Genomic DNA, 15,473 nt, shown 5'->3' with positions numbered 1-15,473 from the left:
AAGTTTATCATTTTATTTCTGCTCAACAAAGACATATAAACCAAGAACGAAGTTCTAAAATAATATTTGTGAACATACTCGATGATGATGAATGTAATAGGAAAATTAATTTATTACCTCAAATCGAACATGATCAAATATTCGTTGGCTCACTCTTTGAGTGGAGTAAGACTCCGAGTGGGAGAGAAAATCATTCTCCTCTTTTGACCAAATAAGCCTTGATCAAGAAAACTTCCCCTATTAATTTGTATGAGGGTTTTTTGGGCTCTGAGACAGTCTCAATTTAACATGAGCTTTTCTGGCAGAAAATCATTCTCCTCTTTTTGTCCTGATGGGTCTCGAGTCAGAGAGTTCTCCCTATACATTTGTATGGGAGGAATTGGCCTCCTGTTTAGGGGTTTTTGGGGATCAATTCAAAGAGTTTTTCCCCTTCACCCCATTCATTTGCATGGATGTCCCAGAAACCCCATTAATCTACTACTAATATGAATACCTGTGTGTGTGCTTCAACACTAAGAAGCACTCAGATCATTTGTCTATATGTATGTATGTATGTATGTATGTATTTTCCAAAAATACAGCCAAAATGGTACATGATAGCGCAAAAATTTTAGGGCCACCTTACTCACCATTCTCCTGCGGTGTGCAGTATCAAGTTCCGTTCAAATCGGACAAAGAAAAAATTATAAAAAAATCAATTCGCGAATCAGTCAAGTACTCTTTGGGAGAATTTGATCAATGCAAACAACCTCAGTGGAATAGTTCGCTGGAATGTGTGGAAGATTACGCACAATAATTTCTTCGACTTTCTTTTCGCCGTTTTTTTTTTTTTCTTCACATTGACGCATTGGTTGAGGACTTGTTCAACATCAGGTGTTTTAGAACTAAAATGGTCGCCAGTTGGCCATCTTGGATCTGATCTCCAAAGAAAAGGATGTGCTTAATTAGGCAGTCATTCATTATATGTGTGCCAAGTTTGAACAAGATCAGTAAATTCATGTCTGAGAAATGGTTGAGGACGTGTTAGAAACCGGGAAGGAGCGGGGGAGGGGGGAGGTTATCACTAAAATGGCTGCCAGTTGGCCATATTGTATCTGGTTTTCCTTCGCCAGACCTCAAAATTTCAGGTTTCATTACCAAAAAGGGGAACAGACCCCACCATGATTTTTGATTAGCTTGATACCTCAAGTGTCCGAAATCAGTTGATGGACTTGCAAGGAAGGTAGTTTCATGACCTTTTGGTGGCCATCTTAAAAAATGGCCGCCGTTATTTCACCAAAATGGAGGAAATTGGAAAAATACCCACAAGTCACCTCCAGAATGTCCTATGGACATGCGGTTTGGCTTATAATGATTGTAAGAACATTCTACATCTGCCAATATATAGTTTTGGATAGTAATTTGCTACGGTATTGTTCCAAAATTCGAAATTTCTCCCCAAAAAGTGGCATTTTTAGGTTTTTTTTGCTATATGTTATCAGAAGTTTTCTGCCAATTAATGTTCAAATATATCTAAGCTCATTTTTTTTACCTTGGTCACCGAGAGTGGTTCATAAGGCATTCAAAGAAAGTCAAATATCAAGTTATCTGAACTTCACAGGATTCTATAGATACGTTTTGTGGCATGCTCCTATTTGCTGTTTTCGGCTTTTTGGGGTAGCGGTAAACTGATATCAATAAAACGTTTCACAACACTCCACATAACAGTTTTGTATCAGAATAAAATGCAGGAGTTCATGCTCATGAATTCTCCTGTATGAACTGTTAACAGTCACTCATAGCTGGCAGCCCCTTGGCCTGCATTTCGGATGATGGAAGGGGTGGGGGGACTTTATGTCTGATGCGCAGGTTCTGACTTCAGGAAAAATTGGAGGATTCGTATTGTCTTCTCCCTCTGGCAGCCCAAGCCCCCCCCCCAATGGGGTTGACACTCGGATGTGTGCTAGATCTGGGTAGCCCACGGCACCCATGGAAGATTTACCAACAATAACAACAACAAAAATCTACAATTTCAAAAAATCTACAGGAAAATGAATCTTAAAGTGAAAGTAGCTGCTTGTGAGCAAATAGCAGGCAAGGTCATGACATTTGGTAACAATCCTGGACTCATTGGTGCTTTAACCCATTGTAAGCGCTGTCCAGATGGCAGAAATGCAAGTACATAAACTGAGTGTTGTCCACCAGGGCCATAGCCTGGTCAGAGTATGTGTTGACCCCCCCCCACCCCCCGCCCAGGGCTACGCCCCTGCCCATGATGCGCTTTTGCCTATCTTACTCTACTCGGCAATAAAGATTCTACACACCACTTCCACTAACATACAAGGTTGGGGTGGAGCAATGCTGACACATTGTACCATACATACAGGTGACTGGACCTACATGGCTGTGCATGATCAGTATGATGTGTTGTATCTGAAGTTCGACAGTAGAGACACTTGGTGTTTGATATGGTAGCTAAACGTCTAAATGAGTGTCTCTATCCCAAAATAAGCCGATGCAGGGCTGCACACATAATTATACTAAACGTATTGTTACGGCTGTGGAAATTCGCAAACCACCATTCAGGACCCGTAGGTGAGATATCTCTTAAGTCCATGTGTAGTGAGCCCAAACCCATTGTCTAGAGGGAATTTATGTGATTCATTCAGGCTGCGACGCTTTGAGATAGCCGTTTTTCTGTTCTATCTTTATTTTGAACCAACCACGTCTCAACCGCCATCACACAACAACCACCTTAACCACCACGCCAGCCATCGTCACCAACTACGACCACGCTCCAACCCTCCAACAAGCAGAGGAGTCAGTTTTTGGTTGGAGAGCAGAGTCGAGTAGAGTGAGTCGAGCCATCGGTGAGGCAGGAAGAGTTGGGTTCTGGAGTCGGCGGAGAAGAGTTGTGAGAAGAGGCCAAGGAGCTCGGGTCCGAGGCGAGAAGGACGGCGGTCAGCGACGAGGTTGCTCGAGCGACGAGAAAGGCGGTGTGGGATTGCTCGACGCGGGACCCAAGCCAGCCAGCCATTCTCCCTCCCCCAGGGCATCAACAATTCCCCCTTTCCCCCGCGCTGAGATAGTGCAACAAGGGGGCCCCATTCCCACCCCACTCCAAACGTCGTGCCAACGAAACCCGCCAAGGAGCATGGAGTCGGGGCACAGCCACGCGGCCACATCTGCGGCTCATCCGCCAACGCGTCACGAGGACGCGGGTAGGACCCCCCACCCCCCCGGTCTCGCGGGCCTGGCCGCTCCTTCAGGTCACACGCACATATTGGCCTACAGGCCCATCTGCCCCCTTGTCTATGAGGGTGGCTTCTTTCCTTTGCTTTTGAGTAAATGTGTGTTGGCGCCGTCTGTAAAGTAGAACTGTATAAGTGTTGCCATGTGTGCGCGTAGTCGGTAGTAACTCTGCGTCGTTGTTGCTTTTGTTTTTGTTGCTATATGTGCATTTTGACTGTTTGGCTGTATATGTGTGCTTTCCGTGTGTCGCGTAATACTTGTGCTTTGTGTGAACTGTTTTCCCGTTTCGCTTCGTCTTTTCTTTATTGACCCTCCATCCTGCTTCACGTTAAGGGTTCGTAGTGGGCTTAATATGCCCGGTAATTAATCGGAACCGTCGAGGCCGACGATAACACTGCTCGGTTATCACTGTAGCACGGAACGGACCGCTTAAGCAGTTCGTGTCCAGAGTCGACCTGCGGCGAGGTACGATCGCCCGGTTTACCATCCGCGTGGGTACTTAAGTAGGTCGAGTTTGGCGAACAACCCTATCCTACGCGGGTGACCAATTGGCACAATTGTGGTGAGGTCGAAAGGCCCACCCATGACTGGCTCTGGGCGATAGTTCCCGGAAGGTCACGACTGAATTGACCGTCCGGTGGGCGACGCGGTCGCGATTCGAGTGGCGCAGTCGTCCGCACGCCAGCGGGCGCGAATTCGCAACAGTATAAAACATATAATTTCTGGAGCTCGAACCCTAACCAAAACCATTGGGGTGAAATGGGAAGACTCCTTTGTCTACTTTAACCTAGTAGTTTGCCAGTCAGGTCAGATATGGGAGCATGTGCAAGAACAGCGCGTCGCTGCGTCCACTTTCCGCCGGTACTCCAGGGGCCTCCGTCTGGCCATCCCCCAGGCAGATGCCAGGCCCATCCCCATCTCCTTGATATGATGGTCAACCTGCTGCAACCACGAGGCACGTGGTCGGCCCACTGGCCTCCTCCACTCATGAGACTCCCTCGCTGAGAGAATCTGGTGAGCAGGATCAGCGTCAGGAAAACGAGCCACATGTCCATACAGCCGCAACTGATGCTCACGGACTATGCAGGTAACAAATCTCATCCGAGTCTCTCTCAGCAACCGCTCGTTGGACACAAAATCCGACCAGCGATAGCCAAGGATTCTCCAAAGAGACCTGGTACCAAAGGAATTAAGTCTCTGTCTCAGATCCTTGGTCAGAGTCCAAGTCTCGCATCCATAGAGCAAGACTGGAAGTACCAAGGACCTGAAGACTCGGACTTTCGTCCTCCCGCACAGGTAGCGGCAGCGCCACACCCCATGATCCAGTGAATCCATGACTCCCCAGGCCCGACCCAGACGTCTATTGACCTCTGACTCGCAGCCAGCAGAGACATGAATATCACTGCCAAGGTAAGTGAATCTCTCCACGACCTCAACATCCTCACCACAAACAGACACAGACAGGACAGCAGCATCCAAGATGTCACCGAAAGCCTGGATCTTAGTTTTGACCCAAGAAACCCGTAATCCCAGCGGCTCTGACTCCTCATTCAGCACCTCGAGGGCCCCCAAAAGGATGTCTAAAGTCTCCGCAAAGATGACTGCATCATCTGCAAAATCAAGGTCCGAGATCTTGACATTCCCAAACGATGCACCGCAACTTGATCTCTCCGACATCCTCCCTAAAATCCAGTCCATACAAGTGCTGAAAAGTGTGGGGGCCAGTACACATCCCTGACGAACTCCAGTAACAACTGGAAATAAGTCAGAGATGGCACCACCACACTTCACAGCACTCTCAGTACCAGAGTATATTTCAGACATCAGATTGATCAGTTTTTGTGGCACCCCACGAAGACCAAGAATCCTCCAGAGGACATCCCGATTCACTGAATCGAACGCTTTACAGAGATCAACATAGGCTGCAAGCAAGCCCCTGCCGAAACTCTCGGCTGCGTTCGGTGAGGACACGAAGGGCAAGGATACGGTCAATCATTGACCTCTTTGGTGTAAAGCCTGACTGCTCTGGACGCTGGTGCTCAAGCAGATGGTGGCGAACCCTATCAAGAATTATCCGAGCAAAGACCTTGCCCGGCACTGAGAGCAGCGTCACCCCTCGGTAGTTGTTGCAGTCTTGGCGATCACCCTTCCCTTTCCAGAGAGGGACAACAAGGCCCCTCTTCCAGTCAGTTGGGATGATGCCTGTGTTCCAGGCAGAGCACAAAATGCATGCAACGACACGAGTGCAGCATTTCTACCAGCCTTGAGAAGTTCGGCATGGATGCCACAGATCCCTGTTTGCCAGTGCTTTACTGTTAATTCCTGTTATTTCAGATTGAAATGGAAGTGTCGTTGAAACCTGCAATCCTCTAGAGAAGACAACACGATCGAGTCACCATGGCTGAAGGTCCATTCGAAGCCAAACGGCGAAAACTTGACATTGTTTCTTGTATAATTTGTGGAAAGGATGCTCCATCAGATGTATTAGTTAAACCAAAAGACATAAACTCTTGGCTAGCCCTATGTGAAGCTGCAAGGATTAGGTGTTTTGATCCAATCGTGAAACTAAAAGAGGACAATCCAGATATTGTACCTAACGTATTGTACCATCGTGAATGCAGATCAAATTTCACCCACAATAAAGAAATGGACAGGCTACAAAAAGTTTCCGATGTTTGTGAGAAAGACATTATTGAACAGAGACAATCTTTACGTCAAGGAAATTCAGAAACAGCTCGTGTTTACGATAAAATATGTATTTTTTGCGAACGTCCAAAATTTGTGAAAGGTACAAGGACCCGAGAATCATTGATTCAGTCATCAGATCTCCGAGCTGACACAAAGATTCGAGAAATCACAACTAAAACGTCTGATGCTAAAATTCTGGCAATTACCGCACGAGAAATTGTCGCAGCAGAAGCACATTACCATGCCAGTTGTTACAGAAACTACACACATGTAAAAGCAAATAAGCAGGAGATCGCAATCGATTCCATTGCAATTGATGATAACGATGACTATAAGTCAGTTGAGACTTCAGCATTGCTATTGCTGTATAAGTTTAGACGCATCGACCTGTTTTCGAACGCCGCATAGTTCCGTTTCATGACCTTACTTTGAAGGTGGTGGCATTCATTGGTGACGAAGGTTTAGTCGTTAAGCAATCAACTCAAACCCATTTCCGCAGAAAGTTAGAGTCCGAATTTGGGGACTCATTGCATTTTTTCACCGCTGGTACAGGAAACAGGGTTTATGTAAGACCAGATAACCTTGCAGCTGATACCATTGCATGTGATTTTATAAACACTAGTACGGGCCCGTAGGTGCGTACCTGTATGTGCAGTCAGTGTCTGTCTGTCTGTCTGTCTCTCTCTCTCTCTCTCTCTCTCTCTCTCTCTCTCTCTCTCTCTCTCTCTCTCTCTCTCTCTCTCTCTCTCTCTCTCTCTCTCTCTCACTCTCTCTCTCTCTCTCTCTCTCACCTCAAAAAGGCACATCCACAGGTCCCCAGCAATATTCCTGGCAAGTTTCAATCGTGCAAAAGAAATAATAAATAAATAAATAAATAAACATTACTTGTGATGTCATTCGTGACGTCATAGCACCGTGTCTTGTCATTGGTCGACAGATAAATGGCCGTAACTTGGGAACCGCTCGTCCGATTAATATCAAACCTTGAAAAGCACATCCGCGGGGCCCCGGCAATATTCCTGGCAAGTTTCAATCAGATCGGACCGTCGATCGTGCAAAAAATAAATAAACATTAATCGTGACGTCATTCGTGATGTCATAGCACTGTGTCTTGTCATTGGTCGACAGATAAATGGCCGTAACTTGGGAACCGCTCGTCCGATCAATATCAAACCTTGAAAAGGCACATTCGCGGGTCCCCGGCAATATTCCTGGCAAGTTTCAATCCGATCGGACCGGCGGTAGTCGAGAAACGGCGGTCGCAGACAGACAGACAGACAGACATACAGAGATTTCTGGAATTATAGATAGATGAAGGACAAACTTGACATATACACACAGCCAGGAATGTGAACAACTGATTCTACAAGTAGCCGTAATCTTAAGAGATAGAATTAAAGATGATATCAAAGAGCAGGCATGGCCACCAAACCCGCAGGATTTGACCGAAAAGTATATTGACCTTCCACACTGTCTTACTCAGTTCCTCGATATCCTCCTCAGTGGTCAATAGTCTGTTACATCTAATAGAGTCCACCGACTGTAATTTTCACTTGTGCAGGACATGGTTAGTGCGGTCACAAATGCTCAGGTTCTGACTCCAAAGCATATTCTTCTTCCCTGGACCATCAAGACTTTAACTGGCAATGTGGAACTCATTAGGACACTGAACCGACTTGGTCATTCCTGTTCATACACGAGGTTGCAGGAGATAGATACTGCCTTATGTATTGAAAAGGTGAACAGTGGTGACAGAGGCAAACCTGCCCTGCCGTCAGGGATACATCCCTGCATTCCAACTGTGCTTGCTTTTGACAATATCGATAGGCAGGAAGAAACGTTAAGTGGAGCGGGAACATTGCATCGAGTCAATGGTATTATTGTTCAGCCAATATCCTTGTCATGTGCACCAGAAAAAGGATTTCCAACCGTTGCCAAAAAGGATAAAAAACCCTCCATAGAGTCATTTGAGCAGCACCTGCCAGTGTATATCTCTGCCAGAAGGGAAGGTCCCCCACCACTGAAGCCGGCCAACCTATCAATGCCTTTAATTGCAGTGACGGCAAGGGCTTCTCAACATAATTTCATGTGGGTTCTTGCTCGTCTACATGATGTCGCCAACCAATCGATCTGCTCATGGACTGGTTTTAATATCAAAACTAGAGACATTCCAGTCAAACAAGATAGGGTTGGCTACTTACTAACCATCAATGCACCTGCTACAGAGCTGTCGACTGTGCACGAGATCCTTTCTAAATCAGTGTCAATTCAGGAGCAATTGAGCCTTGCAAAAATTGCAGTAGTTATGGACCAAGCTCTGTGTGCAAAGGCAACGGAGGTAGCCTGGAAGCAGCAAATTAGGTTTGAAAGTATTGTGCTGATGATGGGAAATTTCCATATAATCTGTAACTTGTTGTCAATCATCGGGAAAATGTTTCGTGATGCAGGACTTAGGCACCTCGCTGTTGAATCTGGAGTGATAGCTGAGGGGTCAATTGAGAAAGTTTTAGATGGAAAGCAGTACAACCGTGGCGTCCGTCTCCATAAACTCACATATGAAGCTCCGATGTGACTTGCTTGGGCAGGATTCTTTGAATGGTTGGAAAATAACCACAATTCAGACATGGGACATTTGAATGAAACATTACACAGTATTGCGGATATACATGAAAATACATGCGCAGCCACCCTTGAATTAAGTTTGAATTATGAATCATGCCAGAGGATTCTGTATCTGTTCGGGTCTTACCTAGATGTTCTGCGGCACGAAAGTGGCCAATTGGCATCCTTCTGGATGATTTATGTACATATGGTCGAGATTATGCTTGGTCTGATACGTGCGGATCGCGAAGGTGACTGGCACTTGCATTTATCATGCATCAAGAACTTGATACCTTGGTGTTTTGCCATGGACAAGACAAACTATTCAAGATATCTGCCAGTGTACTATGCGCAGATGACCCAATTGGAGAACACATGTCCAGACCTTCATGATCATTTTCTCCATGGTGGCTTCTCAGTTCAACTTCAGCAAGTGAACCCATTTGCCAAAATTGCAATTGATCAAACAGTTGAAGAGATCGTGAACAAGGATACCCAAACATCCAGAGGTACAAGAGGCTTTAGTCTGAGACAAGGTGCCTTGTCACGATTCTATCTAACCGCTGAGTACAGGGCAGAAGCTCTGAGGCAACTCCGAGAAATGGTATCAGTGAGTTCGTGTCTCGGTCATGCTGACCTACAAACCTCTAGAATCAAGAGGGACGAAAATGATGTGACATCAATCGTTGATATGTTGGAATACAATTGGAATAATCCGTTCTCAAACCAACCGTCAGATCTTGTGAATTTAGCAACCGGTGCCGCAGCACGGCCAAATGTGAGCACTGACTTATTGAAAGCCTGCGAAAAAGGAAAAGAAGCCTTCAAGTTACATGCACGGAAGTTAGAGGAGGGTTCAGGATTTTATGACCCAATAAAGAAACTTAAATTACAAACATTCAGTTCAATTCAGAAAGACACATTTGTCAATGCTGGGTCAAACAAAGAGATTGTTTTGAAGGCAGACCATCGTGTCTTTGGACATATGATCTTGATCGCTCAGAACAGGAAGTTAGAAGTTCTCTGCTATCCTCTCGGTCCCAAACCAAGGGCATTGGCCAATGGTGACGGCACCCTAAAGAAAACAGGGAAAGCAACTTTGGGCAAACATATTGAAAAAGAAATTGCTAATGCTGAATTGTCCTCAGGTCCTCGGACAACGATAGTTGATGCCATGGGGATAGTCCAAAAGATTCACGGCGAGAATCTGACATTTGAAGAACTTTCAGTGATAATTCTGAAGAAAGTCCTGAATGATTGCCAGGGAAGTGGACGAGTCGATGTTGTGTTTGACGTCTACAAAGACCTGTCGATTAAAGACGCAGAACGGTTGCATCGTGGTTCTCAACGTGGCATTGTATTTAATCAGATAAATCCAGGACACAGAATAAAGAACTGGAAAAGGATGTTGGCGAGTAAGGAAAGCAAGAACAAGCTTACAATGTTTGTAGCTGACAACTGGAAGGAAGAACGGAACAGAGACAAACTTGGTAACACAACAATGATGGTCACCTCTGGTGAAAAGTGTTTCCAGATTACGAAGGATAATGTGACAGAGATTGCGGCGCTTGCATCAACCCATGAAGAAGCCGACATGAGAATGCTGGTTCATTGCAAACATGCTGCCATTACGTATCCAAAGGTCATGGCGATTTCAGAGGATACTGATGTATTTGTGATCCTCCTTGGCCTACATTCGGAATTCGGGACCAGTAGAATCCTGTTAAGACGTGGGGAAAAAAAACAAAAGAAGACTTCTTGACATCTCAAGGTTGGGCACAATACTCGGCATAGTCCGGCAGATATGTGAAATATTCTGGTAGTTTTGTGCCTTTGACGATACAAGCATGAAATTTGGTAGACAGTAATAGCATACCCTTAGGAAACATTTTGGATATAGGGACATTCCAGATTACCCCTAGGGTCAAAATGTTGGCCATTTTACAAAATGACTGCCACGAATAACAAATTCTGCCTACAAGGTCAGCAAAGTCATATGTGCTTGGTGCAAAACGCAATGTAGTGAGTATAATATGATTATTATCAACTAGTATGCACATGCTTCATTATCTACTTCATATTTGACTAAAAAATGCATCTATAGTGGTCTATGAGGGACACAGATAACAGTTTACCATCGCAATAATGCATGGCTGGAACAAGAGCAATGCAATATGATCATGCATGTGAATGTTACCTGAATATTGTTTCTGGAAATATAAATAGATCAAAAATCAAATTTGGTGAAAGGAACTCCATTAATATTTCCATTATTAATTACATACTGGTAGCTGGCAATGTCGCGATTAAATGCATAAATTTGCGAAATCGATATTGATGTACTCACTGTATTAATTTTCATGATTGCATAATAGAAATGTTCAAACTACAATGGTGTGTTCATATTGATTTGGGTTTAACATGATCCTGTCCAGCGCAAAGAAATAATGTATGGTGGCCTATTGGGGACATCGAGTGACAATCACCCAAGATCGCCATTGTGTATATGTGCATCTCCTCTGGGCTGGGGTTCGTAGTTGAAAACATTTTAACTCTGCTATTCTGTTTTCAGGTGATAACTCCACTGTAGTGTACCCAAAGACTAATCCCCTGCTTGGTGGTGGTTCTTCCCAATTTTACAGTGACTGATTGGTGGTGGTTCAAGACAATGGCCAAGCATTTCAAACTATTAGACCCCCAGCAGCGAGGGCCAAGTACATCTGTTACATCAATTAACCAGACAGACTGGAACCTATGTGTGCTGTGTCAGATGGACACCACTGAGCCTCTTCATTGTCTAGCTGACTCCCAGCGAAGCACAGGAGGGTCTGGATACCAAACTCTGGCAGACAACCTCCTCAGGTTCAGTGAGATCGACTGCTTGCCAAAATCTCTCGACATGTCCCGCTTGGACGATGGTGAGGGTATTGAGTCCACCTTCCAGCACCACAGGGCTAGGTGGCATGATTTGTGCAGACTACAATACAACAAAACTCAATTGATTCGGGCAGAGAAGAGGAAAACAACCAGTGGGGATACCGAAGGCGTGACACGAAAGTATACCCGTCAGAGTGTGGACTGCACAGAGTCACTGCTCGAAACGTGTTTCTTTTGTGACAAGCCAGCAGGTAACGAGTCTTTGCACAAAGCTTCTACCTTTGACCTGGACAGACGAGTCAGGAAATGTGCTCTGAAACTAGAAGACAAGCCACTTATTGCTAAACTGAGTGCTGGAGTTATGATGGCGCAAGATGCCCTGTACCATGCGAAGTGTCTAGTTTCCCTCTATAACAAAGCAAGGGACACAAAGAGAACCTTGGATGACCAGGATGATATCAATCATGGCATAGCTCTCGGAGAACTGGTGTCCTACATCGATGATGCCCGCATGGACGCTCTTGTGGCACCAGTGTTCAAGCTGGCAGACCTAACAAGTCTGTACAACAACCGGCTGAAACAGCTTGGAACAGTCTTGACTGGACGTGTTCACTCGACCAAACTCAAGCACCGGATTATGACATATTTTCCGGACATGGAGGAGCACAAGTCTGGCCGAGATGTTGCTGGTCTTGCCCCTTGTAGCCATGAAGAGGCTGACACAAGAATGCTACTCCATGCTGAAGACGCTGTGAGGCAGGGATACAGCAAAGTGTCGATCCGTACAGTAGACACTGATGTCTTGGTCCTTGCGGTGACAGCAGCTGGACGTCTGGACATTGATGAGCTGTGGGTTGCTTTTGGCACAGGAAAGAACTTCAGGTTCTTGGCAGCTCATGAGATGTCTGTGGCACTGGGACCTAACAAGTGTCGAGGTTTGCCATTTTCCATGCCCTCACTGGATGCGTCACCGTTTCAAGCTTCGGAGGCAGGGGGAAGAAAAAAGCATGGGAAACCTGGAAAGCCTGTGATGAGGTCACTGATGTCACTGCAGCATTCTGTGCCTTGGCTGCCACGCCAACTCCTTCAGCCGTAGATGACCACATGGATGCACTGGAGCGTTTTGTTGTTGTGCTCTATGATCGCACCAGTAGCCAGGAACATGTCAATGAGTGTCGCAAGCATCTGTTCACCCAGAATGGCAGATCAATAGATGCTCTCCCACCAACTCGTGAAGCCCTGAAACAGCACATCAAGAGAGCTACCTACCAAGCCGGCTACTGTTGGGGCCAGATGATGGTGTCCACACCAGAGCTCCCATCACCCAGTGACTGGGGGTGGATTCACACCGATAATGGCTGGGACATATACTGGACAACCCTCCCAGAGGCAACTGTGGCATGTCGGCAACTACTAACGTGTGGCTGCAAAAAGGGATGCAGAGGACAGTGCAAGTGTGTCAAGGCTGCACTCCAGTGCACAGCTCTATGTCACTGTGGTGGGGAGTGTACAACAGAGTAGAACTGGGACAAGAGAGATCACAGATGATAATTATGTAACATGTACACATGTATCCATGCATCATAGTAGACTCTGTTACCTGGATGTAGAGGTTCCACTGTATAATTTTGACTCTGTAAGTTGATGTTAGGATCAAACAGAAGCACTTCCTCTGAGTTCAAGAGTGTTAAATGAACAACAGTCATTCCATGGTGCTTGATAACAGTTTTTTGAAGAGTTTGTTGTAGAAAACCATCCAAAAGTGCAAAAATGCACCAAAAAATGACCAAATAAATGGTTTATTCACGCTTTGTCACCTTTATTTGCTATTTCTTATTTGCTAGAATCTATATTTAGTTAAATAAAACCACTGGTATGCTTCTTAAATATAGTTGCATCCACATGTATCCTCCTTGTACAACACAAAATCGGCTATTTTGTAAAATGGCCGCCATTTTGGCTCTGGGAAGAATCTGGAATGTCCCTATATCCAAAAATCTTTGTAAGATACTGCCCTAGCATTGTGCCAAATTTCATGCTTGTATCACTAAAGGCACATTTTTTCACACATCTGCCGGACTAGCAAGGATGTGTGTACGTCGTTGATAGGAGTCCATGCGTGGATTGGCTGTGATTCAACTAGTTCATTCGCTGGCCAGGGTAAGGTAAAAGCAATCAATTTGATCTGCAAAAACCAGCATTTCAGAGAAGCGTTCATGAAACTTGGTCAGGAGTGGGTCGTCAGAGATGAAATGTTCGAAACGATACAGGCATTCACCTGTAGCATGTATTGCTCAAACACGAATGTCAAGGAGGTCAACATCCTCCATTGTGATTTGTTCTGTTCAAAGAAAGGGGATGTTTCATCGGGACAGATTCCCCCATGCAAGGATGCATTAAAACAACACACGCAATGTGAGAACTACCAGTCTGCCATTTGGAGGCGTACTCCAGAAGTCTCCAGAACTTTCCTGAGTTTGGAGTCTCCAGAACTTTCCTGAGATACCCAGTCCCACTGAAGGGCATGGTTGGATAATGGTAAAGGGAAACTTGGAAATATATTGGCTTACAATAGCCCCAGCCGCAGAGGCTGTTCTGGCACTAATGTCGTGCAAGTGCCCAAGAAGTTGCAATGATGACTGCCCCTGTGTAGTGAATGGTTTCAGCTGCACACCAGTGGGCAGACTACAAAACTGTGCCAATATGCGTGATGAGACAGAGGATGAAGACCAATTGCAAGACATGGTTGATAGTGACAGTGACGAGGAAGACTAAATTAGATATATTTTTAAGTCGTTGAGTACATATTGAGAAACAGTGTATTTTAATTTGTAGACGAGTGCTAAAGTCAAGACGTCGGGAAAACCTTGCCAGGAAATTACTGGGGGGTACCGCGAGAACTGGTTTGGTCGGTCAAACAGCATCTGGATATTAGTTAGCAATTACATTAAATTATCATTCATTTGTCAGTAAAAGTTTAATTCGGCAGGGCATTGGGATGCAGTTTGAGCACAGACTGCATTACTGGATCACCTAAGTATGAAAATAGCCAGAAGTTATTGGATCAACCAAACCGGCTCTCGCGGTACCATCCAGTTAGGGTACATGTACAGAGTCAGATATACCCAAAGGAACTTGATTCAACACTATTTTGGGGACATATCAATAATTTCTCGGAGACCTTGGACACCATATGGGCCTTCACCACCAAAAATATGGCAATATTTGGTGAATTACTTTTTAATACAAGTTTTGTGAAAACCACTAACAGTAACTGGTAAGACATACAAATGTTGCTGATTTTGAAAACAACAATAACAATAGCAAACTACTGGTCCCTCTGCTGAGTACCGGTCAACTCCTGGTTTGTACCCTGTACATTTTGGGGCTATAGATAGATGAATAGACATTCAGGGTATTGTTCGCATTAATCACAATCTGTCATGGATGGGCTTTGTGTCCCTTCCCATGATAGGGCCGGGGATAGGACCCCAGTTGGTGTACGAATACATGGGTAATGTATTCTGACCGGTACTCAGCAGAGGGTCTAGTATATAATGAGCATATGTAAAATCTTATTTCAGTTATAAAAATGCCTATTAGATATTTTGAAACCCCAATGATGGCATAGTATAGGTTTTTGAGATCGGGTACCCCAAAAAAGGCCGAAAACTGACAAATAGATCATGTACAAAAACGTATCTATAGAATCCTGTGAAGTTCAGATAACTTGATATTTGACTTTCTTTGAATGCCTTATGAACCACCCTAGGTGACCATTAATTAATCTATGGACATTAATTGGCAGAAAACTTCTGATAACATATAGCAAAAAAAAACTAAAAATGCCACTTTTTGGGGAGAAATTTCGAATTTTGGAACAATACCGTAGCAAATAACTATCCAAAACTATATATTGGCAGATGTAGAATGTTCTTACAATCATTTAAGCCAAACCGCATGTCCATAGGACATTCTGGAGGTGAGTTGTGGGTATTTTTCCAATTTCCTCCATTTTGGTGCAATAACGGCGGCCATTTTTTAAGATGGCCACCAAAAGGTCATTAAGCTACCTT

General features: G+C 44.9%; 1 protein-coding gene and 1 pseudogene across 6 annotated transcripts in view; one reads left to right on the top strand and one right to left on the bottom strand.

The window, feature by feature from the left end:
• The window catches only part of LOC147030875 (cilia- and flagella-associated protein 57-like), a 187,028-nt gene that overhangs the window by 70,391 nt on the left and 101,164 nt on the right, over positions 1–15,473 (bottom strand). The window lies entirely within an intron of this gene.
• LOC147030876 (uncharacterized) lies at positions 7,469–14,172 on the top strand (annotated as a pseudogene).

This window comes from Eptatretus burgeri, chromosome 3 (assembly GCF_056783735.1).
Source record: "Eptatretus burgeri isolate ZD-2024b chromosome 3, Ebu_testis_v1, whole genome shotgun sequence".
Lineage (NCBI taxonomy): Eukaryota > Metazoa > Chordata > Myxini > Myxiniformes > Myxinidae > Eptatretus > Eptatretus burgeri.
This window is presented reverse-complemented; position numbering and strand designations above follow the sequence as displayed.